Here is a 26,272-nt window from a genome sequence, read left to right on the forward strand (position 1 = left end):
GTTTTCAGTGTTTCAGTGTATTTCTGTTTTCTTTCAGGTGTTATCTCAGCTTCTGCATGGCATTGGCAGGGCCGTGAGTTCTGAGGGATACCCTGGTCTAGCTGTATCATTAGGAGGTGTGTAAATCTGCCTACTTCAGGCTTCAATATTAGAAAAGCTAAACTTCGTAAATATCGGTATTATTTTTAGATGTAGAAGGGATTTGTAAAAAGGGTGAAATTTGGCATCTCTCTCTCCTTGTCTAATGCGCTACTCTGTTTAGAGTTAAACAGAGGAGAGAGGGGATATTTATTGTACTCCCTTAAAGACCCTACCAACCCCTTGGATGTTCATGATGTAGCTTTAGCCCTGATATTCTCTGCTTTGAGCCAAAATGCTTTTAAAAGTTCCCTAAATGTGTGATGGGTCAAAATGCAACATGGACTGTAAAATTACAAGAAGAGGGTAGAAGAAGACACGAGGTTTCTGCTTGGATTAATATGTGTGTGTGCTTGTCTTCAGGTGCACTCATTTATATTTAAAATAGCCAAAGCAAACTGAAAGCAACTCATATGCTTTTAATGGTAAACTTATTTTGTTAAAGATACCAAAGTTGTGGATTCAAAGACCACTCTTTAGTTAGCTCTACAGACGCAAACATCTATTTTTGCTGTAATGACCTTGGAAAGCTATCTTGCAAATCCACGTTCATGGTCACAGGGGAAACCTCAGGAAACAGTATAAATGTATCCACACAGACCCATTCCCACCAAGGGACTGTAGCTCAAGGATGGAAGGCTGATGTGTAAGAAAAGTATGAAAGATCAATGTATTGACTGTACTAAATATAATAAGAGCCACACGAGATTATAGCCTTCAGTGTTTTAAAGCGAGAAAAAATATTTCATTAAAATATTTATTGCAAATTTGCTATTGAGCTAGGTGTTCTGGTACAAATCTATGAACACAAGTTAGGCTCTCCAGAAATACTTGCCCACTAGGATGTAGTAGGAAAGACACATCAAAAACACTGAAAAACTAGGGACGCAGATATGAATGTATCCAAATAGTGGGAGATGAAGCAAATGCTAGACAGTTTCATGGTGTGCTAGGTGTTCAAGGAGAAATGATGAGCAAGGTTTTAATGTGAGGGTCATGTTGGGAAGTGGTGAGGGTGAGGGAGGGTGCACGGGGTGGGTGGGGGTGGGGTGGGTGACAGTGATGAGAGAGTCTAAGAGGGAAACACAGCTGGAACGTTGGGTCCAAGTCAGCAGTATGAAGACAAACCAGAAGTAGTTGTGGTGTGTAGACTGGCATCCATGGAGAAAGATTTGTTTAGCCAAGTGGGAGATCAGTGAGAAAAGTGGGTGGGGATCAGATCATGGGATCAGTCAGAGGCTGAGCTAAAGAATTTGGACTCTAGTGTGGAGATCATGAAAAGCCCTTGAATATTCTTAACGAGGGGAGCAGTAGGATAAAAAATACTGATTTTTTTGATATTTTAAAATCATTTTATTGGGGGCTCATACAATTCTTATCACAACCCATACATACATAAATTGTGTCAATAACATATGTACATTTGTTGTACATTCTCAAAACATTTGCCTTCTACTTGAGCTCTTAATATCAAGGCAAATGATTTTTTGATTTTAAGCAATCCATCTGGTACTGGGAAGGATGTATTGATGAGGAGGAATCTGGAAACAGGGAGCAAAGTTAAGTGGATGATAGATTGGTTGAACCAGGAGGAGTTTAATTAGCATAGTTGTAAAAGGCTTTTTGGGAAGAAGGAATTGGTACTAAAGATAAAATGGGGGAGTGATTATTAAGACTTAATTACAGTTTAGATATTAAGAAGAGATTAGAAAAAAGGTAAATCCCACAAAAGTTGCAGATGAGATGTCTGAGAGAATGGCAGGACCAATTCATCAATGAGGAAATCCCATGTGGAAAGGAGTTCAGTTTGGGCAGGAAGCACTTCCATCCGTCACTCCTGTGTCCTGTCCTTATATTGCTTGAGTGAAGGTGAAAAGCGTTACCTCTTGCAGTCTTTGTCCTGTGCAATTTCTGCAAACCCAGGTTTAAAGATTTTCAGGAGCTCTTTCTTGCTCAAGTGGAGAAGCTTTGCTGTGAGACTCCCAGGCTCATGGACTCTATCTGTACCTCCATATTTCATGCCATTTGCTTTGCTTAAGGTTGGAATTTGATGTTCCTAGTTGAGGAGCCTAGGTGGTGTAGAGGTTGTGCCTTGGGCTGCGATTTTTATGGCTGGTAGTTCGAACCCACCAGTAGCTCCTAGGGAGAATGACTAGGATTTCTACTCCTATAAACAGTTACAGTCTTGGGAACCCACAGAGGATCATTATGAGTCAGCATTGACTTGATGATGGTGCATAAAGAGTAAGAAGTTCAGGTTTGCTCTGGATCTAGAGCTGATTTCTGAGTTCAGATCCACCCCCAGATGCTTTCCCCTGCTCTTTCTACATTTTCCCCTAATTCTGCTCATTGCTACTGACATCTTCTGCACATCACCTAGTGTTACCTACGTGATTTGCCATGCGGGTGTCTTTCTAAAGACTATTGCCATTCACTTCTCAGCTTACAACTAAGTTGTCTCCATTAAATGTGGGCATGAGTCTCTTAGAGTGAATTTTAGTTTGCTTCCGCCCTTGATCATGCTCCTGTTTATGGATACGTGTCCCCAAAGGATATGTTGTAAATCCTATCCTCTGTCTTTGGTTATAATCTCACTTGCAAATGAGCTGTGCTTTTATTTAGATTGGTGATACAGGATTTATGTAGACTGGATCTTGAATGCACTTCTTTTGAAATGCAGAAGGGACTGGACAAGTGAGCAAGGAAAGCACAGATGAGGGGAGAGCCATGCTGGGTCCCATGAAGATCACCTAGAAGAGACAAAGCAACAGAGTTCAGCCTTCCCTTAAGCCCAGTGCTCTGAATCCAGGCGTCTAGCATGCTACACTGTGAGCAAACACACGTGTTTGTTGTGACCACCCTCTGGAAGTCTTCCTGGTGTAGCAGCACCAACCAGTGACAACAACCAGAGAGGGTGAGCTCTCCTTGCTGGTTATCACCATCAGTCTGGGTTTAGTATCAGAACCAGCTCTCTGCTGGTTGAGTTCTTTGAATTCCTATGAGATCTATGACTCTGCTTGTGCTATTGATGGAACCGTGCATGGTAAAAATAACATGCAATTCACATGTTAGTGTTACAGCTATGATGTTGGAACAATTTTTAGAGTCATCTCCACATACAAACATGACAGTAACTGGTAAAATAAGGTTTAGACACACAGGGACACAAATGAGCCTGTCGTAAATTCTAATAGCAATGCTTTGCATCACGGAGTACTTCAATTTTTATTTCCCTTTGAAACTAAAATACTGGTAAAAAGAAGCTCTATATTTGGGACAGAGCAGAGCACCCAGTTTCTACCTCAATAATTTCTGAGAAAAGGCATTTTAAAAATAAGCAGAAGTTAAATGCCTAACCCTTGACAAATTCTAACCTTGGAGAAATGAAAGGAGAAAGAAGAAAAGGAGTCCTAGAAACAGCGGCAGAGGATCAAGGAGGCCGAGGGCAGGGCCATGAGTGGAGGCCAAGTGAGAGATTGTATGAAGTTGCAGGGACAATCCTAAAGAGATATTGAAGTGACAGCCACGCCTGCTTCTACCTGACCCAGGGGGGACTGCTCTTTCCTATTTTTATGTCCCCCTGTCAAGAAAAAGCTTATCATACTAAAATAATGTAGAAAAGAAACCTTTCATCGTATGTACTTTTATATTCGTGTGCACAGGATTGAAGCCAGAGGCCTTGCTAACCTGCCGATGATGGCTCGGGTGGGACTCAGCAGAGTCCGTGTGTATAGCCCTGGGGACCACAATAGCTTTTCATCTCGTTTTCCTGTGTCCGAAGGACATGATTTCAGGATAGAGAACAAGTGAACATGTTCAATTCGATAACAAATAAAAACATGTCACAGGCCAGACCCAGTAGATAGTCTGAGATTGGCCTTTCCCCCCTTTTTACTCTCCCCCTTGGCCTTTATATTTTCTTAAATGTAACCAGCTAAAAGCATTGTTCAACTTTTGAGATGATTTCCCATTTAATTGGGAAGCTATGAGCCACTGTAAAAATGGAACACCAAGTCTTGAGCCCAGTTATTCTCCAGAGATTCTGGATTGTCCTTGATAATAACGGCTCAATACATAAAGATATATAAAGGAGCAAATAGAATGTAACTATGAGAGTTTGTGGGTATCTAGATTCAGATTTGAGGACTATGACACAGTATTCTCTGTCCTGAGAGTACTGGACACCATCCAATAAAACTTAAAAAGTAAACATCTGGAAACTCCTGTGTCATAGGTAGTTTAAATTCCGCTTAAAAAGTTAAACAAAATATTGTGTTCAACTATGTTCAGAATTATTTGACATGACTATAAATCAAAGGAGATTCATGTATGATAAGGGTATGATTAGGCAACCAGATCGCTCTCCAACGTGGCACCAGAAGATGTACTGTTTCACCTCTCATTCTCCTCTAACACACTGGGGAATATTATGGTAACGTTCCAGTAATTCATAATATATTTGGGTCCCAAGGCACAAGATGGTTAAGAATGGGGAAGGGGACCAAGAAGGTCGAGTGAAAGTCAACCAAAGGTTAAGTTCTCTTTCTATAGATGGAACTCTATGCAAAATGAGACTTTTCCTGAGTACTGGTTTACTAGTCTGAAAAAATTAAAGTCTTCATAGGTGCTTCCATATTATTATAGAAGTTGAATGTGGCAATACATAAGAAAAGCATGGAGCTCTAAACAAGCCCCCAGAAAGGGCAGTTTTACAGCAGTGTTGGCTGGCAGAAAACCTCAGGATTCAGAGTTAAACTCCCAGGAGAGAAAATGAGTAAACGGTCCTGGAGGAAGAAGTATTAAGATAGGTTTCATTTCTAAAACAATGAGGATCTCCAATATTGATTTTCTTGGCAGACTAATTTAGAATTCTGTTAGTGATGTTTTAAAGGAAACTGGCACATTCTTAGTTCTTGGGGACATTCCACAATATATAGATGATTCTGGTGTTTGCTTAATAATAATAACACAAATCGATCTATGGAAAAATGCTTCCTATGTGTGACAGGGAGTAGTCAGGAATTCAAGCTTGATTCAGAAGGGGACTTGAAACAAAGGATATCATTGTTGATGTCAGATTGGTCTTGGCACAAAATAGGGAATACCAGAAAATGTTTATTTATCTTTTATTGATAATACAAAGGCATTTGAATATGCAGACCTTAATCAACTATGGATAAATAACACTGAGAAGAATGGGAATTCCAGAACAGTTCGTTGTGCTCCTGTTGGATCTGGGCATGGGTTAAGAGGCAGCTGTTCTAAAAGAACAAGAGAATGCTATATGCTTTAAAATCAGGAAATGTTTGGCAGAGTTGTATCTTGTCATCATGCTGTATGTTGAACAAATAATCAGAACATCTGGCTTATATGGAGAAGAATGTGGCATCAGGAATGGAAAAGGGCTTATTAACATCCTGCGATATGCAGATGACACAGCCTTGCTTGCTGAAAGTGAAGAGGTCTTAAAGCGCTTGCTGATGAAGATCAAGGACTGCAGGCTTCAGTATGGATTACAACTCACTGTAAAGAAACTCAAGTCTTCACAATTGTACCCATAGCTATCATGGTGAAAATATTGAAGTTGTTAGGAATTTAATCATGTTTGGCCCCACCATCAATGCTCATGGAAGCAACAGTCAAGAGATCAGGGGCAATATAACCACATGGAGCAACTCGTGAATAGAAAGGTCCATAGGGCCGGCCTCAATCAGAGCCAAACTGACCCCTCCCTAGAAGTATGTGCCACAGAGGACAACACTAAACCTACAGGTTGGGGAGAGGAGTCCACTTGCCATGCCCGCCTGGAAGCAAACCAAGCTGGAAAAATAGAGAGTGAGAGACTAGATCCCATACTGGCACACTGAGCCATGAGGATGACGTCCCCACAAGGAGCTGCTGAGGCCCAGAGAGGACTGTAGGGCTGACAATAGCTCAAGACATGATGTCCCCTCACTGGGGGCACACTACAGCGGAGGACAATACTGGGGACACACGGTGGTGAGTGGTGTGAATGAAGAAAGGAACATAACAGATCAGCAAGGGGAGCAAAGCCATGTCAAAAATCTCTGAGGAAGCCCAAAATAGACTTCAGGCTAGGAGGGGCAGTTTCCAGAAGCCCCCAGGACCAATGGGGAGATAGTCATAAAAGTCAGTGTACAGATCTGGAATTACCTATGCTTTTCATTTTTTCTCTCTCCTTTTATTCAATCTTTTGTTTTCTTTTCTGTTTTTGTCTCCATTATTGTTTTGCCTATAAGATAGGCATGGGAAGCAAGCCTGAGGAGAAAACAATGGGATTGATAGTTCTGGTGGGACTGGGGAGGAAACATCGCCATAGACAGGGAATTAAAATCAACCACAAGGAAGATGTAGAGATCCTGGAAGTGTTGGAACAACAACAATGTAGCTGAAAGGAATGACGGAGGCAGAAGAAGGCTGAACATGGTGGTAGGGCAGAAGGAAGGTAAAAAGAAACAGATCAAAGATCAAGGAAACAACGCTATGGATAGAGGTATAGACATAGGTGTGTACATATGTAAATATAGTCATTCATAAAAATAGAGGTATTAACCTATGTATATATATTTATGTAACAATACATTGAGGAAGTGGACTGATTTTAGACCTCCACACAAGTCCTCTCTCAACACAAGAATGCTTTGTTCTAACAACCTGGCTTTCTGTGATGCTCACCCTCCCAACATCATCGCTGAAAACAAAATGAGTGCATAAGCAAATGTGGTGAAGAAAGCTGATGGTGCCTGGCTATCAAAAGATGTAGCATCTGGGGTCTTAAAGACTTGAAATTAAACAAGGAGCCATCTATCTGAGAAGCAAATAATCCACATGGAAGAAGCACACCAGATTGTGCAATCATGAGCTTTTGACAGGATCAGGTAACAGGCATCATAAGACCCCAAGAACAACCAAGAAAACCCATGTGGTTAAGAATGAGGGGGTCAGAGCAGAGACCCAAAACCCATCTGTAGACAAAAGGACATCCGCTACCAGAAGGGTCACAAAGAAGGGATGAGTTAATCAGGGCACAGCATAGCACCAATGAAACACACAAAATTCCTGTTTTTTTTGAGACTTCTTCATCCCCCACTGTCATGACCCCTGTCCTGCCTCTCAGTTCTGGCTAGATCAGAGCGTATGCACTGGTACAGATAAGAGCTCACATCACATGGAATCCAGGTCAGATAAACCCTCAGGAACAGTGTTAACCAGGAGAGTGGGGGAAACTTGGGGGGGGGGGCAGGAAGGGGGAACCCATCACAATGATTGACACATAACATCTATGTAAGATATGAAAATAATAATAGTTTATCATTTATCCAGGGGTCACAAGGATAGGAGGCGGGTAGAGAGTGACAAAAGAGGAGCTGATACCAAGGGCTCAAGTAGAAAGCAAATGTTTAGAAAATGATGATGGCAACAAATGTACAAATGTGCTTGATACAATTGATGTATGGATTGTTATAAGGGCTGTAAGAGCTCCCAATCAAACAATCTTTTTAAAAGAAACAAAATGACACATTCCCTTGGATAATTCTGCCACACAGCAGTTCTTTAAAATGTTGAAGAGCATGGAGGACACTTTGAAGACTCAGGTGCTTAAGTATTTTTGATCGGCTCATATTCATGGCAAAGCAGGACATTGACTAGGAAATACTGAAGAAAGATCCACTGTGTTTGACAGAGGGTGCTCGTGAGAAGTATCAAAAATACCAGGGACTGCCACAAGAACAAACACACGTGTTCTGAAAGAGGTACAGTCAGAGTGCTCTTAGAAACGAGGATGGAGAGCCATCATCGCGTGGACTTGGACATGTTATCAAAAGAGGTCAGTCGCTGGAAAAGGACACCACGGTTGGTAACGTAGTGGGGCTGCACAAAAAGCGCAAGCCTCGGACTAGAAGTTACTGACACAGCGGCTGCACAGCAGCTCCAGTGTAGAAACAGTTGTGAGGATGGTGCAAGCCTGGGAAGTATTACCTGCACATTGGACTCATCATGAGCGGAAGCCAACTTGACGGCACATAACAACCACCACCGCCACGCACGTGACGCCTCAGAATAAGCTCACATTATGCTGCGCTCAGATGCAGGGAAGCTCTGTGGATAATGCCTTCTATCAAATACATATGATTCATGCACGGAGTCATTTGGGGTCAGATATCTATCCTCTTCCTCTCTCGTTTTTAATATACAGAGCAAATAAGGATAACTATCCAATCCTACAGAGCATGTTGCCGATGCCATGGGATCGCAGACATTCGAAAGAGAAAGCAAAGGCATGCTGAAACAGTTGACCCCCCGTCCACTCCCTCCCCAGGTGCAGGGTAAAACTGCTCCATACTATCCTCAGGGGGCTCTGCTGCCTTTTCAGAAGCAGATCAGAGTGTTTTCTTCTGAAGCACCTCTGAGTGACCAGTTCGCAACCTTCATCTTCTTAGCTGAACACCCACCCAATTGCAACGAACACTACTGGTGCAGTGACTGACATGGAGGGCTGCTAACCACAAGGTCAACAGATCAAACCAACCATCTGCTCTCTGCAAAAGACGAGACTTCCTCTTCCTTTGAAGGCAGAGGAACAGGAGTTACTCCTGTCCGGTGGGGTCGCTGTGAGTCAGAATCGAGGAGATGGCAGTAGGTCCGATTTGGATGGATTAATTTGATATTCTGCTCAGGAACCTCAAATATACATAAACTGCATGGCCAATAGCACTAAGACTAAAGGATAAAATTTTGACATGCTAGTTCTCATTGCTGGTTCAGACTTCAAACAAAATAACTTAGAACAATTTGGCTGTGTAGACTCTTTTAAAGACTGCATGCGATTGCCAGAAGCTTCTTTTTAACTTTTACCCCCCACCTGCATTTTCACTCCTGCTTGATCAGTACAAAGCTGCAATTGGATTCACAAAATAAGAAAGTTTCCTACTTGGACAGCATTTTAGCTCTTTGTCTAATTAAGTCAGTACTTTCTTTTTCAAGTAGCACATTTAGTATTTTTGAACATCAAAATTGTTCTTAATTTATTACATTAAAATGTCAATATTAATTATTTAAGTGACCCAAGCAATAGTAACAAGAGCAAAACAATAGTAGCTTGACTCTGAATATTTATTCACAGCTATTTATTTATTTTTCTCCTTAAGCTCAAGCTATTTATTTTATTTTTTTCTCTTTAAGACTGAAGTCCTAATTGGACATCCCCTCACAGAAAGGTCACAAGGAAAAGACAAGTCAGTCAGGGTGCAGTATAGCACTGATGAAACACACAACATTCCTCTAGTTCTTTAATGCTTCCTTCCCCCACTATCATGACCCCAGTTCTACCTTACAAATCCAGCTAGACTGGAGCATGTACACTAGTACAGATAAGAGCTCTTGACACATAGAATCCAGGACTGATAAAGCCTCAGGAGCAGTAATGGGAGTAGTGATACCAGGAAGGTAGAGGGAAGGTAGGGGAGAAATGGAGAACTTATCATAATGAGAGACATATAACTCCCCTGCTCCCTTGGGGCTGAATAACAGAAACATGGAAGGGAGACAGTAGACAGTGTAAGATATAATAATAATAATTATTATTATATAAATCATTATTTTATAATTATATAATTATATAATGATAATTATATGGATAATAATTATATAATAAATATTATTATTATATGTTATCAAGGATTCATGAGGGAGGGAAGGGGGGGAGGGAGGGAAAAAAGAGGAGCTGATACCAAGGGCTCAAATAGAAAAAAAATTTTCTGAAAGTGATGATGGCAACATATGTACAAGTGTGCTTGATACAACTGATGAATGAATTGTTATAAGAACTGTAAGAGGCCTCTATAAATTGATTTAAAATTTTAAAATAAAATAAATTATTTAAATAAAACTAAGGTCTTGGTTAGGTTTGAAGAGGTAAACCTTGAAAATAGTTCCGAAATATTTGGAAGATAATTTGAGAAAGTGAAAATTGTCTAGAAACTAGAGCTAGGTGTGGTTTAACTACTGACAGATTATTTAATGCCATGCACGTCATTTTCTTACGGCAGCCACCGCTGTAGACGGAGATCCAGATGTACTTCTGCAGTGCCTTAGCGGTTCTCCCTGCTGCTGCTCCTTCAAAGAGAGCTCATTCTGAGTGTGGGGCTGGGGGTGGGAGGGGCTCTCAGGAACAGTAGAGTCCCTCTGCGAATCCATTCTGTTTGTGTTACCTGTGTCCTGCTTGCACAGTACTACCCAATCGTTTGCTGGGAGTCAGAAAGACTTGGGTCTCAAAACCCTCCAAATTCACTGTCATCAAGTCCTGTCTGACTTCTAGCAACCCCCTGGGAGAGGTTAAAATGGCTCAGGTGGGCTTGTGAAAACTACCATATATACTCGAATATAAGCCGACTTGAGTATAAGCCCAGGTACCTAATTATTACCTGGGAAACCAGAAAAACTGATTGACTCAAATATAAGCCCAGGGTGGGAAATGCAGGATATGAATTAACACAGAGACCAGAGGGGAGAGACGGAGCACAGCCACAGACACATCCTTAACAGTTCAGCTGCCTGCACGTAAGTGAATCACTACGGGTGCTTCTGCAAATTGGAACCATCCACGTCATAGGATGGCTCTGATTGCTTAGATGTGAGTAAACAAACATTCAAAGCCCTGCAGTGTCAGCGGGGCTTTGAATGAACAGCAAAGGAACGGCAATCATCGCGAGATGGTACACCTCGCTGGGGTACCACTGACCCATGTATAAGCCTAACCCCAGGGTTTCAGCACATTTTTTGTGCTGAAAAACTCAGCTTATACACGAATATATAAGGTAACTCCTAACTGGAGCAGACAGCGTCCTCTTTGCCCAGAGGAGCGGGTGGTGGTTTCCACCTGCTGGCCTTGCAGTGAGCAGCCCAGCCCAGAACCAGGAGAGCTGAAGTATGCAATTTCACGCCATCGCAAAACTTATTAGATACCTATGTGGAAACAAGAAACAATCAACTGAATACACACATCTACACCTAAAAGTAACTAAGATTCTGTCTTCTAGGAGCTGGTGGTTTGTAAAAGCCTCTATGTAGGGCCTCTGTCATGGACTGGATTCCGACTAATGGCATAGCTAAGCAGCTTCTGAGGCTGTAAATGTGTATGGGAGTCGAATGTCTCTTCTTTCTCTCTGCAGTGCCTGTAGTTAGACAGTACTAAGTCACCACACAACAACTGTAAATGAATAGGAAACTGAGGGGCCTACAGAATGGAGCTTGGAGCTGGTCTGAAAGGTGTTTGGGGGAGCTACCTTGAAGGAGGTCCTCAGTCCTCACTCTGAAACTTCACAGGAGATAAGTCATGCTGAGAGGAACCAGACTGCCGACTGGCAGTGAGCCTCAAAGAGAAAGGTTGATTGTTCTATGTGGGCAAAGAGGACTGTGGTTTAGAAGATGGCAGCACCGAAGTATCTCTTGTATAGCAGTTCTAATCGGAGGACTTGCCAGTGCCCAGGGAAGCTGGGTGGCCACTCTGCAGAGAGGGGTTTCCCATCCACAGCAGCAGAGAACGTTGCTGTAGACACAGAATCTGTCCAGACAGTCCCGGAGTAACCCAGGGAGAAGGACAGCCTCGGTGGAAAGGAGGCACTTGAACGTGCCTGGAAATGGCCCTGTGGCTCCCACAGCACAAGAAACAGATGATTGGGGCTAACCTTCATGCTGATCTACTATGTGGCAGACCTAGAACTCCAGATGAAATATTAATGTTTGTGCCCTCTGTCTATCGTTGCACTGGGTAAGATTATCTATCTATCTATCTATCTATCATCTATCTATCATCTAGTGTGTGTGTGTGTGTGTGTGTGTGTGTGAGTGCACGCGTGTATGCGCGCTGTCACAGTCAGCCCCAGCTTAGACGTCCACTTTATGAAAGGAGGTCAGCTTTCAATGGATTTACCCTGGTTTAATGAGTGGCTGTTAAAATGGCAACACACAGAATTATGTGCACTTTTTTGGATGGTAGTTCTTGTCCTCTATATTTGTGTGGGCTCGTGTCTTTATGTTTCCATGTATGTGCCTTTGAAATGCAAACAACGAAGAGGGAAGAGAGGAGAGTAAAAAGAGATATCTGTGCCTGGCACGTACACGCCTACTTTCTTTGTGAACGTCCTGCCGTTTCTCCCAGCGAGCGAGGCTGGCTTGCCTTGGGGTGAGAATGATGCTTCACCAGCGATGCACGAAACAGGATTGTGACGTGCCGCCAACATTAGAACGACTGATGCCCTAGCATGAAATCCTGTCAGGATGCAATCAGGACATGCTGCCTCTAAGCTTTTAATTTAGTCGGAATTTGAGACATTTGAAGGACATGCATTGGTATATATTTTTTCTATTGTATTTTCTTTCTTACCTTTATTTTTTTTAATATAATTTTATTGGGGGCTCATACAACTCTTTTCACAATCCATACATGCATCCATTGTGTTAAGCACATTTGTACATTTGTCGCCCTCATCATTCTCAAAACATTTGCTTTCTACTTGATCCCTTGGTATCAGCTCCTCATTTTTCCCCTCCCTCATGAACCCTTGATAATTCATAAATTTTTATTTTATCATATCTTACACTTGAAACAGGAGATGACAGACAGACAGAAGAGGAACAGAGACACTCACAGGGCACATTCCCAGAGCTTTGCCAACGGGATGCTCCGCCAATGATTTCCCTTTCGCCATGAGCAATCTCACCTGCTACACTATCTCTCAGGTGTGCCCGGAGCAAGCAATCTCTGATAAGCTGCATAGCCCTTAAAACCATGCAAAGCCAAGGACTTCAGGGATGAAGATTGAGAACATCTCTGAGATTTACATCACAAAATGAGAGCTGTCAGTTGCAAACATCAGTGCTCCTGATAAAGTGGCTGTTTCCATTTTTATCCAAAGGTTAAAGAAGCATCCGGTGAAAGAAATAAACTGGAGGTGAGGCTCAACCAGATCTGAAAGTGGATTTAATCCCACGTTGAGGGTATTTATCTTACTTGAAAGCTGTGGGGATGACAATCTTTTAAAATTAGCATATTGTTAAATGCCTTTAATAGCCCTCCTGTCTTCCTGATTGCTCCATCTTTCTCAGTTTTTCTGTCATCATGCGCTCTAGCATAAAAGAATTACCTGAGTACAGGATATTGGTTAGTGCTATGTTTGAAAAAGAAGAAAACAACGATGCACTGATATGAATTCTGAATTCTGACGGGCAGGGGAGCACAAAAATGCCTGTGTCTTTGGGTGAGCAGCAAAGAGGTGTATCGACCCCATGCAGAGTCTGCTGCATTTTAATCCTGATCTTTGAGGAGTGAAGTAGCAGCATCACTCAGGGAAAAAAATTACAGTCGATCTTGTGGCTCATAGGCATTTATTGACACAAAAATGCCTTGTTTCTTGTCATCAGGAGGGGAAAATCACAAGCTCTGTTGTTGCTTTCAAAAGCAATTGTAGCCTGGCTGAGAAGACTGGTCTAGGTTTGGAAAACATCTTGGCAAGATGCCGAGTGGAAGGGGCTACTGAGAAGGTTAGGGTGGAGAAGGGGAACCTGGGCTCTGTTATAGAACATGCGGTACACTATTTTGACATTTTTCATCTCTGGCACATGGAGGCAGGCTGACAAACTGCACCTTAATTACTGACATGAGCCCAGGAATGAGACCTCAAGGTATAGTATGGAATCCCAGTGTGAGGAACCTGGGATGTCCACAGGTCTTTCCAGGAAGCATAGTTAATAGCTTGCTAGCAGGACACATGGGTCCCTGGAATAAATATGGAGATTAAAATGGCTTTCTCCACAGTCTCTGCTCTATTCCCCAACTCAATCTTTTAGGACCTTACAGTATTTCAGCAGAAACAGAACCAAGACATGAGAAAGTATTAAAGTTAACACATGGTTGTGATGAGCACAATTCTTATATAGTTAAGCAAAGTATTTAAGGAATTTGATTCTAAGAGGGCTTACCATATATATTACATTTGAAGCTTCCACACCAGACGATGGCTACTGACATCTAAAATCTAACAGGTAAGATTATGTGTGCCAACATCTAAACTATAACAGGGTTTCCACCACTTGTCTGTCGGTTTGTTATCTTTATTAGTTCAGTGGCTTGCCTATTGCTGTGATGCTCAATGCTATGTCAGTGGTATTTCACTTACCCTGAAGGTCACCCAAGGTGAACAGGTTTCAGCAGAGCTTCCACGCTGAGAGGAGACTCTGAAGAAAGGGTAGCTTGTCCATTGCTGAGGAATTCCCTGCTGTGAATCTTATGAGTAGCAGTAGAACATTGTCACACCTGGGGCTACAAGAGGAGCCCCTAAGGCTGGAAGTCACTCCGCATCTGGCTAAAGAAGAGTTGCCTTGTTAAAGCCGAGTCCACCGCAGTGGTGGCTGGAGGATGCTTCTGGAATCTCTGATGGCTATTGGGGTACAGCTCAAAATGGGAAGAAGAAATAAACCTTGAAACACCTATTAATAATTGGAACTTGGTATGTACAAAGTAGATATCTACAAAAAACTGAAAGTCATCGAAAAGGAAATGGAACATGTGAAGATTGATTCTCCAGCATGAGCGAATTGAAGCGGACTGTATTTGGTCATTTGAATCAGATAATCCTATGGCTTATATCCAGGAATGACAAATTCAAAAGAAAAAGTTAAAAATGTCATTTCAAAAATGGTGGGGGGAGATAACAAATTCAAAAGCAACAATGTTTAAAAGGACACTTCAAGATCTGTCTTGTGACAGAATAATATTTATATGCATACAAAAAGAAGTCAAGTTATTAAAACCTTTTTTTAAAATTTACACTCCAACCACTAAAGTAGTGAAGAAATCGAAGGATTCTACCAACGTCTTCTATGTGACATTGATCAAACGTGAATAACTTTTAGCAACTGTGAGGCAAACGCTTGAAACAAAGAGGAAGGAACAGTAGTTAGAAAATATGGCCTTGGTGATGGAAATGAAGCTGTAGATCCCATGATAGAGTTTTGTAAGATCAGTGATTTCCTCCTCGCAAAGATCTCCTGCTACATCATAAATGGGGGCTATGCAGGTTGACTTCTTTAGCTGGCATGCACAGAAATTAATTTGAATACATCTGTGGAAGATAAAATGGAGAAGGTCTATGTCAGTAGTGAAAATGAGGCTGTGATTTTATTGTGGAACATATCAGCAGTTGTTCATAAATCCATTTAGGTTGAAGTAAATAAAACAAGCCCACCTAGCCAAAATGCGACCTTGAGGATATCCCACCTGGATTTTGAGAGCATCTCAAGAATAGATTGGCCTCATCTAAAACTAATGACCAAAGACCCGATGAGCTGTAGGATGAAGTCAAGAACACAATACACGGGATTCTAGCACAAATCAAAACAATTAAATTTTATGACTTGCCCCTGCTTGATGCTCACCTTCATGAAGAGGTCACTGAATATCTGGGCGCTATAACATAATGTGGTGAAGAAAGCATAGTGTTTGGGGTTGTAAATTCTTTTCTGAAAGCACACATCCTGGTAAGTGAGGCGTCAACTACGTAGGTTACGCTGTGTGATCCAGGGATCACAAACACTAAAACACAAATCCAAATGAAAGAATGTCAGAGCTTAATCTGTGGACATCTGATTTGCAGAAGGCCATGGATGACATTAGAAGTCCAAAATTCATTTGTGGGGTTACCACATGGATTCAGCCTCTGGTGAATCTCCTCTGATCCCAGTGAGGGATGGGATGACCTTGTGATCAGACAGAAAGCTTTGTGAAGCCTCTTTCAGCAGATGTAGTAAAGTTGAAATGTAATACCTCATCCTTTGGTATCCCTTTAGACCCATTTTAAAGTTGTTTCAGTTTTAATATTACCAGATTTATTTTTTATTGATTTTAATGTTTTGTCTAATCATTGTTGATGGGGTTGCTTCTTTGCTTCCTGCTTGTGTTTTGTATGCTTTTCTGCATATGCTGTCCAGCTGATGAAGCACTGGAAGGAGTCATTCATGCCAAGAACCTTATAAGACAGGTACTTGGCCAACCAACTGAAAGAGATCCATATCTGTTCCCAGTCCAAGGAAGGTGACTCCACAAAATAGGGAACTTACTGAACAATAACAATAATATCCCATCCTTGTAAATTTTCCTGAAAATCATAAAGTAGCAGCAATAAATTGACAGGGAACTTCCAAAGGTTTATGCAGGATTCAGCAGAAGACATGAAACATGGGATATCCTTGCTGATGTCAAATAGATCTTAATTGGAAGATAATACCAGGAAAATGTTTACTTGGCTATGCAAAGGCATTTGACTGTGTGTATCATAACAAACTATGGACAGCATTGAGGAGAATGGCATTCTAGAATGCATAATTATGGTCCTGAGAAACATAGAAATGGACCAGTCGGCTGTCATTTGAACAGAACAAGGGAATACTATATGGTTTAAAATCAGGAAAGGTGTGTGTCAAGTCTGTATCCTCTCACCATACTCATTAAATCTTTATGTTGAGCAAATAATCAGAGAAGTTGAATTATATGAAGAAGAATGTGGCATTAGGGTTGGAGAGAGGCTTATTAGTAACCTACAATATGCAGATAACACAATCTTACTTGCTGAACGTGAGGAGGACTTGAAATAATTGCTGATGAAGATCAAGGACCTTCAGCCTTCAACAGAGATCACAACTCAATGTAAAGAAAACAAAAACATTCTCATGTGGACCAATAGATAATATCACAATAAATGAATCAAAGACTAAATTTGTCAAAGTTTTCATTTTGCTTGCATCCATAATCAATGCCTATGGAAGCAGTAGTCAAGAAATCAAAATGCACATTGCATTACATGAATCTGCTGCACAGGATCTCTTTAAAGTATTGAAGAATAAGGATCTCACTTTGAGAACTAAAATGTACCTGACCCTTTTCTATCACCTGACTTTCATGTGAAAGTTAGACGTTGAACAACAACAACAACAACAACAAAAACAGAGGAAAAATCGATATATTTCAATTTTGGTTCTGTGAAGAATATTTCAAGTACCTTGGGCTGCCAAAAGAACAAATGCCTCTGTCCTGGAAGAAGTACAGCTAGTATGCCCCTTTGCAGTGGGGATGGTGAGGCTTTGTCCTATATGTTTAGCACATGTTATTAGAAAAGACCAGTCCCTAAAAAGAGCCATGGAGCTAAGTTAGGTGGAAGGGAAGTTAAAAAAAGAGAGAGTGTCAGGAAGATGGATTGACACAGGGAGTGCAACAATGGGTTCAAGCTTAAGAATGAAGCGGATAGCCTAGGGCTGGGCAGTGTTTCACTCTGTTATATATCAGGTCACCAAGTGTCCCAATCAACTCAATGGCACCTCACGATAATAACACCAAACAATAGCAACACGACTTGGGAATGAAACCTTAAATGGACCTTCTTTTGCATTTCTTTGTATCTGCTACAATCCTTCTGGTTCTCTTAACTTCCTCAATCAGATTATCAAAGTCTCTATTACTATATCTCTGTCTGTTGTTACTTGTTATCTAATCTGCTTCAATTTATAGTGACCTCATTTGTGATTGATACACACGTTGCCCAACCCTGAACCTCTTCACAATCCTTGGCGTGTTTGAGCTCCTCATTGTGGCTACTATATATTCGAGTATCTTCAAGTCTGCCCAGCACTATAGTGACAATATTATGCTATGATTTATAGCTTTGTTTGTAGTCTGTCTTAGATCAAAAACTCTGCTTAAATCTATCTACCTGGAGTAAACCTGCTGGGTTTTTTAAAAACATGGGAGCATCATTTCTTGCATTTATGGCAACATATACGCTACCACTGTATAACACACTGAGAGATGGATGGACGCCATGTCAAGTAAATGAGGACAAATTACTCCCAGCTCCTGATCTGTTTTGCCTCCTCCACACTCAGGTCTAATAAGGGGTAGTGACTGTGAACTTTACCACAAGTGTGATGGTTCTTCTATAAATAAAGAAGGTAACACCACATCATGATTGACCCCCATGGTTCTACTGCTTTGCTTAAAGGAAGAAGACCTCAAATTTTGAGGTAGCAGAAAAAATACTGAAATTAATGAAGCAAGGGCCCCCAACCTTTTTTTTATAGCTTATTAGAAACATTGCTTAGAATTATAAACATTGTTCCAAAAGAATTTAATTTTCCCCACTTTGCTTTCTGAATCAGGGGCAATGTTTCAGTCCCCAATGCTCAATTTGGAAAGATTCAGTGAACCTGTATATTGAAAATGAATTACACCACAATCAGATCCTAAGCCCTCCCGAAGTTGTTAAGCCTCAATATATATGTTTTTAATATTAGTTGATGTGAATTTAATATAAACCAAGTATCCTAGTTAATTAAACAGGTTGCTAGGAATATTTTCAAAGCTTAATTCAAAGTCATATTCAATGGCCTTGGGCACCATTTTCGTACCCCTGGAGTATTATTGGTTCATCTTGGATGAGTAATAAACACAGGAAGTAGGCAGTGAGTAGTGTGTGCATTCACTGCATTCCTAATGCTAGTTGGCTATTTAATCTAAATGTGTGTGTGTATAGAAAAAAATAAAACAAAATAAAATGAAACAATAAACACAATACTGAATCTTCAGGAGTTACCTTCCAGGTAATACAGGTGATCCCCACCCCAATCTCTTTCTTTACTCTCTGAAAAAGAAACTTACCAATATTCCCCCCAGACAAGTATAAAAACAAAACAAAACAGATTTTTTGTGGCCGATACCTTAGGGAAGTGATTCTCAACGAGAAACAATTTTGTCCCTCAGAGGATATTTAGCTGTGTCTGGGGACATTTGGGATTCTCATGCATCTGTAGGAGAGTGTGCTGCTGTCACTAGGTAGAGATAATGGATGCTCGTAAGTATCCGCCAATGCACAGGACATCCCCTTTGACACAGAATGATCCAGCCCAAGAGGTCACTAGTGCCAAAGATGAAAACTCTGTTGTAGGGAATTAATTTGTTGAAGGTGTGCTGAAGATGTGCTGAAGATAGTTTCTCAAAAAGATAATGTCCTCCTTTCTGAAGTGTGCACACAACTAGGCTTCGAAGCATACACACTTTATGGTTCAAGCCACGCCTCCAAACTGCTTTGTTTATTAAGTTTTCTTAAAGTATTCTTGTACATACCAATGGCTTGTATGCCTGCATCAATGCACTTATGGACAGATCTTTCCATAATACAACAGGAATCCAAACTAAAAACCGTTTCCATTGAGTTAATGCTGACTTATGGTAACGCCATGTAAGTCAGAGAGAACTGTGTCCCATGGGGTCTGCAATGGTCATTTGGGAGGTTTTGTTGTTGTTGCTGTTTACAATGAGATTTTCAGGCACTTAATTCTGTGTAGACATGACCCTCCCACCTTTGGTTAGCCTCTTGTACCACCCAATGTGAATCCAATCCACAATCTAAATGTTAACTACTCAAAATAAATACATACCCACGTCTCCTCAGATTTATCTCCTCAGTTAGATATAAGCTCCTTCTCTTTCTTGTTTGAGTAGATAAGCAACATCCCAGAACCTAATGTAGAATTAACCTCAAAACAGGGGCTTTTTACATACTTGTAGCTTGATGGGATGACCTGTATTTATGTATTTGTTCTAAATTACAATTATTTGCTGCCTTAGATAAAACAAAAAGCATAAAATAACCACGCCACAATTGAAGACATTACAGACAAACAGACAAGCAAAATAAGCAATGACTTATGATTTGCCATGAATATATGAGCTCAGAGAATTTGAAAACTTGGCAGAAGAAACCACTGCGATAATAGCTACCGTGTGAATAGCTATTGAGTGTGTAAATATTAATAACTACTTTTCTGAAATTACAATATCTAAAAATAGAAATAAGAATGCCTTTGGGGATAGGATAACATAAAATAGTTATACCTGCCAAGCATTGAAAGACTCCTGATGTGGGAGGGGCTTGCTCATTAGATCTGGGTAAGATCTGAAATTCTTACATACAGATGGATGGGTAGAAATTGTCTAGCTGTTTTTCAGTACAAGTGGGCTATTGGCAGAAGTAGAAAGGAGGAGGAGGGAGGGGGAGAGGGAGAAGAAGAAGGAAGGAACAAAAGAAAGAAAGCAAAGATAAAGGTAGAAAATGTGCGGAAATTAGACTGAATAATTTTCAGGTGATTTGAGAAGGGTCGAAGATAAAAGCACACGAGAGTATGGGTAACAAAGGATGTTAAATGTTTTGCTTGGGCTTCGAGTTTAGAGGGAGAGTTCTCTTCACTCAGGTTCAAGGTCTATGGACAACTGAGAGAGGGTGTTGTTTCTGGAGATGCTTTCCAGATTAATGAGTGAAATGGTTAAAACTCCACCAAGGAACACCAACTTGTTCAAGCAGACTCAGAATGCACAAGTTTAAATGCCATTCCTTTCTCTGCAACTGGGCAGGATGATGAAGACATCAGGGAAGAATTCCTGGCTGTGAACATTCTTTAGAATGTGGAACATCCATCCGTGAACCCTGTCTCACGTGACAGGAATTCAGGAGGATGTGCATCTGCTGTGAAGCAGCCACAGGAATGGCTGAGAGATTCCACAATCTTCTCAGTCCAGTACCAATTACTCCTGTTTTCTGCTCTCCTTTGATAGAATGAACAAAAGCATGCAGGAGGTATTGGTCTCAAAGAACTGCAGGAAAAATGTCAGAATAAACAATAAGACCAGAGATGTTGGTAAGAAGCTGGCATTGAAACTAGTCTGTCACTTTGGGATTGTTACACTTTTTTCCAACAACTGTGTTATGGCTTGTCAACTTTCCCTCTTAGGTGAGAATAAAATATTCCTCATTTCCTCTTTTACTTCCCTCACCATCTTTTAAAAATAGTTTTTAAAGATACATAGTGTTTAAACTATACAAAAGTTTACACTTACATCAGTGGGGAACTTGGGATATTCAGAAAGGGACAAAGAAAGATGCAAATATAAGAAAAAGACAAGTCACCACATTTTAACTTTCAGAGCTTAAAATCTGGTTGTGATCAAATCAGATAAAAGCCTCATATTCTATTTCAAATGAAAGTCATGGCTGATTTGACAAATTTGTGTTTTGTTAGAAGTACTATCACTATATGGGATTCATGACTTGTAAGGATACCCAAAAGTTTAGAAAACATTTACTGCCATAAAACCAGAAGAAACCATTAAGAAAAGGGCAGTATACAGAAGATATGTTTTAAAAATACAATGGCACACAAGTCCTTTTTCATGGGAGAGAAAAAAGATGTTTACAACCATAATGATTTAAAGTCTCAGAAACCCAAAGAGGCATAGCTGTGCTGTCCTGTAGCGTCACTATGCATCAAAACCAACTCGAAGGCAGTGATCTTGGTTCGTTTGCGTGTTTCGATGTCCTAGCAACATTCAGAGGTCAGGAACATAAAGAGATGCCACCAAAGACATACAAGGAGTGGTCTGTGATGTTAGAGGTAAACCACAACATTTCAGTACATTAGAGGTTGAGTGAAGAAAATGTCCGATGAATGAAAAGATCATAAAATTATATCAAATTGCACTGCTGAATCACATAAGGACTGAAAAAGTACCGTTGCATTTAGCAGTGTCAACGTGATTGGTAATCCTGACAAGAGCAGTTTAATTCCAGTGGAGTGGAGGGGAGCTGGAGGGGGAATGCTTGATTAGAGTAAAATCAAGAGCTAAAAAGGGAAATAATTTCATGACAATGAGTATCTTTAAGTTTTGCTTCAGGAGATTTAGAGAAGGAAGTGTAAAAAATGGGAGAAGGAAGTGAAGAGAAAAATTGGGTCCCCACCTGCTACGTCAGGTGATTTTCTTTTCTTTCCAAATAAGCTCGGCTTGCTGCTTGCTGTTTTGTGATCCTGAATCCATTCTGTTTTGAGAGACCAAGAGCCCCTGGACACGTCAGACCAGTTGCATCAACCAGGGCCAGGATTTGTAAAACTTAAGCATACTGGCACCTTGTGGATGCTAGTAAGCTCTTCACTGGGGAACACAAGGCAGCAGGTTTAAACCTAGAAATCATTTCTTCGGAGAAGGAGGTGGCTCTCTGCTCCCAAAAGATTAAAAAAACTTCAAAACCTCCATAAAGGTTGCTGTGAACCTCGGGGCAGGTATATTTTAGTTTGGTTTAGAATGATGATCAGAATGGGAAAAATTACAACTCGATTGCTTGCTATAAAATTAATCTCTCTTAGAAAACCAGGACAGTGTGTATGCTGCATAACAACAAATCTCTTACCTGGAAAGTCAGAAACAGTCATTGCCAGTTCAAAGACTGTGGTCAACAATAAATGTGTGTCAACATTACTGTCCTGGTGATAATCCACTCTCCTGCATCAGGTCCTGAAAGGGCTGCCAACACCTCTACTCGGTCTTCAGGACTTTGATGGTCATTTTTCCCGTTCCAGTAAAGACACTCCACAGAGAAAGTGGGACCAGACTTCAACCCAGTGCCACAAGGTGTGAATTCAACATTACGGTGTGGAGCAGGGAACCAGTGGAGAGGTCTGGGAGGCTGGCCCCAGCACCAAAATTAAGTGGATTCCTGCCCCTCCCCAAAGAAGAATTTGTTTCAAAGGACAACATTGATTCTGCAGCTCCGGGAGAGGGGCATATCTGATCAGAGCACACGGGAGCAGATGAAGGGGCAGGAGGAGAGAGTGGAACACAGCCTGGCCCACCAGACTGTGAGGATGATGTTCCTGATTAGAGCAGCCAGTCCACAGAGAGAACAACATGGCTGGCCCCACTATGAGACATGATGCCCCTCAGTGACCAATGGCGCTACAGGGGACAGTACCAGAGACACAGTGTGCGAATTGCACCTGACCTGATCCCACCACACTGAGGCAAAGCACTGGGGGAGTGCAGCGGAACAGCAAGGGAATGGAGCAGCAAGGTCCCCAGGGAATGCTGAAAGTGGACTTTGGGGCCAGGGCATGGTGCCCCAACAGACTGGACTGGAAAACACTCCTAAAGGCCAACAAATGATCCTTGAACTAACTACAAGCTTTTCTTTCTTGATGTGTTTTGTTTTGTTCTTTGTCAGTGGTTTGTTGTTGTTTTGTTGTCTGGTTGTATACTGTTGCTTTGTTTTCCTTTGCCGTGTTTTCATGCATGTGATTGTCTCCACAGGTCTGTCTAAATAAGACAGGCTGGATGAACTATCTGGAGGAAAAACAACAGGATCAACAGTTCTGGGGGGACTTGGGATAGGGGGAGGTGGGGGGGGTTAAGGAAGTGGTGTTAACTAACCCAGGGAACAACATGGGATCCAATTTGGTGGTGAGGGGGGAGTGGCAGGCCTGGTAGGGAATGATAAAGGGTAAGGTTATGTAAAGAAGAGGTATAGCTGTAACCCAGGTGGGGATGGAGCATGATAGTGGGGCAGAAGGAAAGTCAAGGGAAATAGAGGAAAGAGCTAGGAGGCAAAAGGCATTTATAGAGGTCTAGACAAAGACATGTACATGCAAATATATATGAGGATGGGGAAATAGATCTATGTGTCTATATTTATAGGTTTAATATTAAGGTGGCAGAAGGAGCTTGGGCCTCTACTCAAGCACTCCCTCAATGCATGAATATTTTCTTCTATTAAATTGGCATTCTATGATGCTCACCCTCCTGACACAACTGCTGAAGCCAAAGTGGGTGAACAAGTAAATGTGGTGAAGAAAGCTAATGGTGCCCGGTTATCAAAAGAGATAGCATCTGGGGTCTTAAAGGCTTGAAGATAAGCAAGCGGCCATCTAGTTCAGAAGCAACAAAGCCCACATGGAAGAACACACCAGCCTGTGTGATCACGTGGTTCCGAAAGGATCTGTTATCAGGCATCAAAGAACAAAAAATCATATCATTGGGTGTACACCTCCATGATATGATCGCAGAGGACAAATGTGCATAAGCAAATGTGGCAAAGAAAGCTGATGGTGCCCGGCTATCAAAAGAGCTAGTGTCTGGGGTCTTAAAGGCTTGAAGGTAAACAAGCGGCCATCTAGCTCAGAAGCAACAAAGCCCACATGAAAGAAGCACTGTGCGATCAAGAGGTGTCAAAGGGATCTGGTATAAGGCATCATGAAAAAAAAATCTTACCATAGTGAATGAAGGGGAAAGTGCAGAGTGGAGACCCAAAGCCACTGGAGATCCTCTCACAGAGGGGTCTAGAGGAAGAGATGAGTCAGTCAGGGTGCGACGTAGCACAGATGAAGAATGCAGCTTTCCTCCAGTTCCTAAATGCTTCCTCCCCTTCCTACCTTGCAAGTCTGGATAGAGTAGAGGTTGTACACTGGTGCATATAGGAGCTGGAAGCACAGGGAATCCAGGGTGGATGATACCTTCAGGACCAGAGGTGTGAGGGGTGATACTGGGAGGGTAGAGTGTGAGTGGGTTGGAAAGGGGAAACTGATTACAAGGTTCTGCATGTGACCTCCTCCCTGGAGGACGGACAACAGAAAAGGGGGTGAAGGGAGACGCCGGATAGGGCAAGATATGACAAAATAACATTTTGTAAATTATCAAGGGCTCATGAGGGAGGGGGAAGCGGGGAGGGAGGGGAAAAAAGAGAACTTGATGCAAAGGGCTTAAGTGGAGAGCAAATGCTTTGGAAATGATTAGGGAAAAGAATGTACAGATGTGCTTTATACAATTGATGTATGTATAAGTGTAAGATAAGATATAATAATTATTTATAAACTATCAAGGGACCAGGCGGAAGAGGGGAGCGGGGAGGGAGGGGGAGGGAGGGAAAAAGGGAAACCGAGCTGATTCCAGGAACCCAAGTGGAAGGTGAATTTTGAGAATGACAAGTGCAACGAATGTATAAGGGTGCTTTGCTCAATTGATGTATGTACGGATTGTGATAAGAGCTGTATGAGCCCCAATAAAAAGATTTATTAATTAAAAAAATTTACTGGGATTCCAAATGGAATTACATTGAGTGCTATTTGTAATCATACAAAAAAAAAAAAAGAACCCAAGGAAGGACATAGGAAGTAACGCAATTGATGGAGATATAAACATAGTGGTGTACATATGTAAATAAATTAATCCACAAAAATAGTTATTGGCCCATGTACATATATTTATACAGCAGTACACTGAGGTAGGGGATGGACTTTGGGCCTCTGCTCATACCCTCCCTCAACACAAGAACTCTTTGTTCTAAGCAATCGGCAGTCTGAGATGTTTATCCTCCAGACACAATTGCTGAAGACAAAACGGGTGTATAAGCAAATGGGGTGAGGAGTCATAGGGACTGGGTAATAGACATTAGCAGACACATAACAAACAAAAATATATTGTTGAGAATAAGGGGGGCTGGAGCAGAGATCCAAAGACCTTCTGGAGACAGTGGAACAATCTCCCCACTGAGGGGCCACAGGGAAGGGATGAGCCACCAAGGTGCAGTAAAGCATCGATGAAATGCACTATATTCCTCTGGTTCCTTGAGGCTTCCTCACCCCCCACTACCGTGATCCCAGTGCTGCTTCTCAATTCAGACTAGACCAGAAAGGGATGGGGGAGCTCACAACACACATAATCCAAGATCTGGCGTGGGAATAATGATATCAGAAGGGTAGGGGAAGTGGGGGAGATGAAGGGAGAAAAGAGGAAGTGATCACAATGATCGACACATAACCATCCACCACTCTACAGGGAGAAGAATAATAGAAAACATGGGGGAAAGAAGATAGTGGTCGGTGTGAGATATGAAAATAATAACAATGTATCAGGGGGTTATGAGGGTTGGGTGGAGGGAGGGGGGAAAAAAGAGGAGCTGATACCTAGGGCTCAATAGAAAGTAAATGTCTAGAAAAGAACGAAGGCAAGATATGTACAAACGTGCCTGATTAACCAATGTTTGGATTGTGATAAAAGTTGTATGAGCCCCAAATAAAATGATTGTTTAAAAAAAAGAAGGAAAAAATAGTCAAAGTGGAGAGTGGGAGGAGGCCACGTAGTATGATTACAAGGCCGCTTTAGGGGTGACATTGAGATTCATGCTCATAAATTTAAATGAGAGAAGTCAGCATGATTTTCTGTTTTGTTTTGTTTTTTCGTCTCCAC

The 26,272-nt window shown here is 41.5% G+C and overlaps 1 long non-coding RNA gene across 1 annotated transcript; it reads right to left on the bottom strand.

Annotated features, from left to right (window-relative positions):
- Nucleotides 1-1,571: 1,571 nt before the first annotated feature.
- LOC142454426 (uncharacterized) lies at nt 1,572-22,098 on the bottom strand. Its single transcript, XR_012785696.1, has 4 exons — nt 21,999-22,098; nt 15,595-15,751; nt 14,337-15,281; nt 1,572-2,888 (listed from the first exon to the last, which is right to left on the bottom strand). It is a non-coding gene; the product is annotated as an uncharacterized LOC142454426 (long non-coding RNA).
- Between the last annotated feature and the right edge of the window lie 4,174 nt (nt 22,099-26,272).

This window comes from Tenrec ecaudatus, chromosome 8 (genome assembly GCF_050624435.1).
Source record: "Tenrec ecaudatus isolate mTenEca1 chromosome 8, mTenEca1.hap1, whole genome shotgun sequence".
Lineage (NCBI taxonomy): Eukaryota > Metazoa > Chordata > Mammalia > Afrosoricida > Tenrecidae > Tenrec > Tenrec ecaudatus.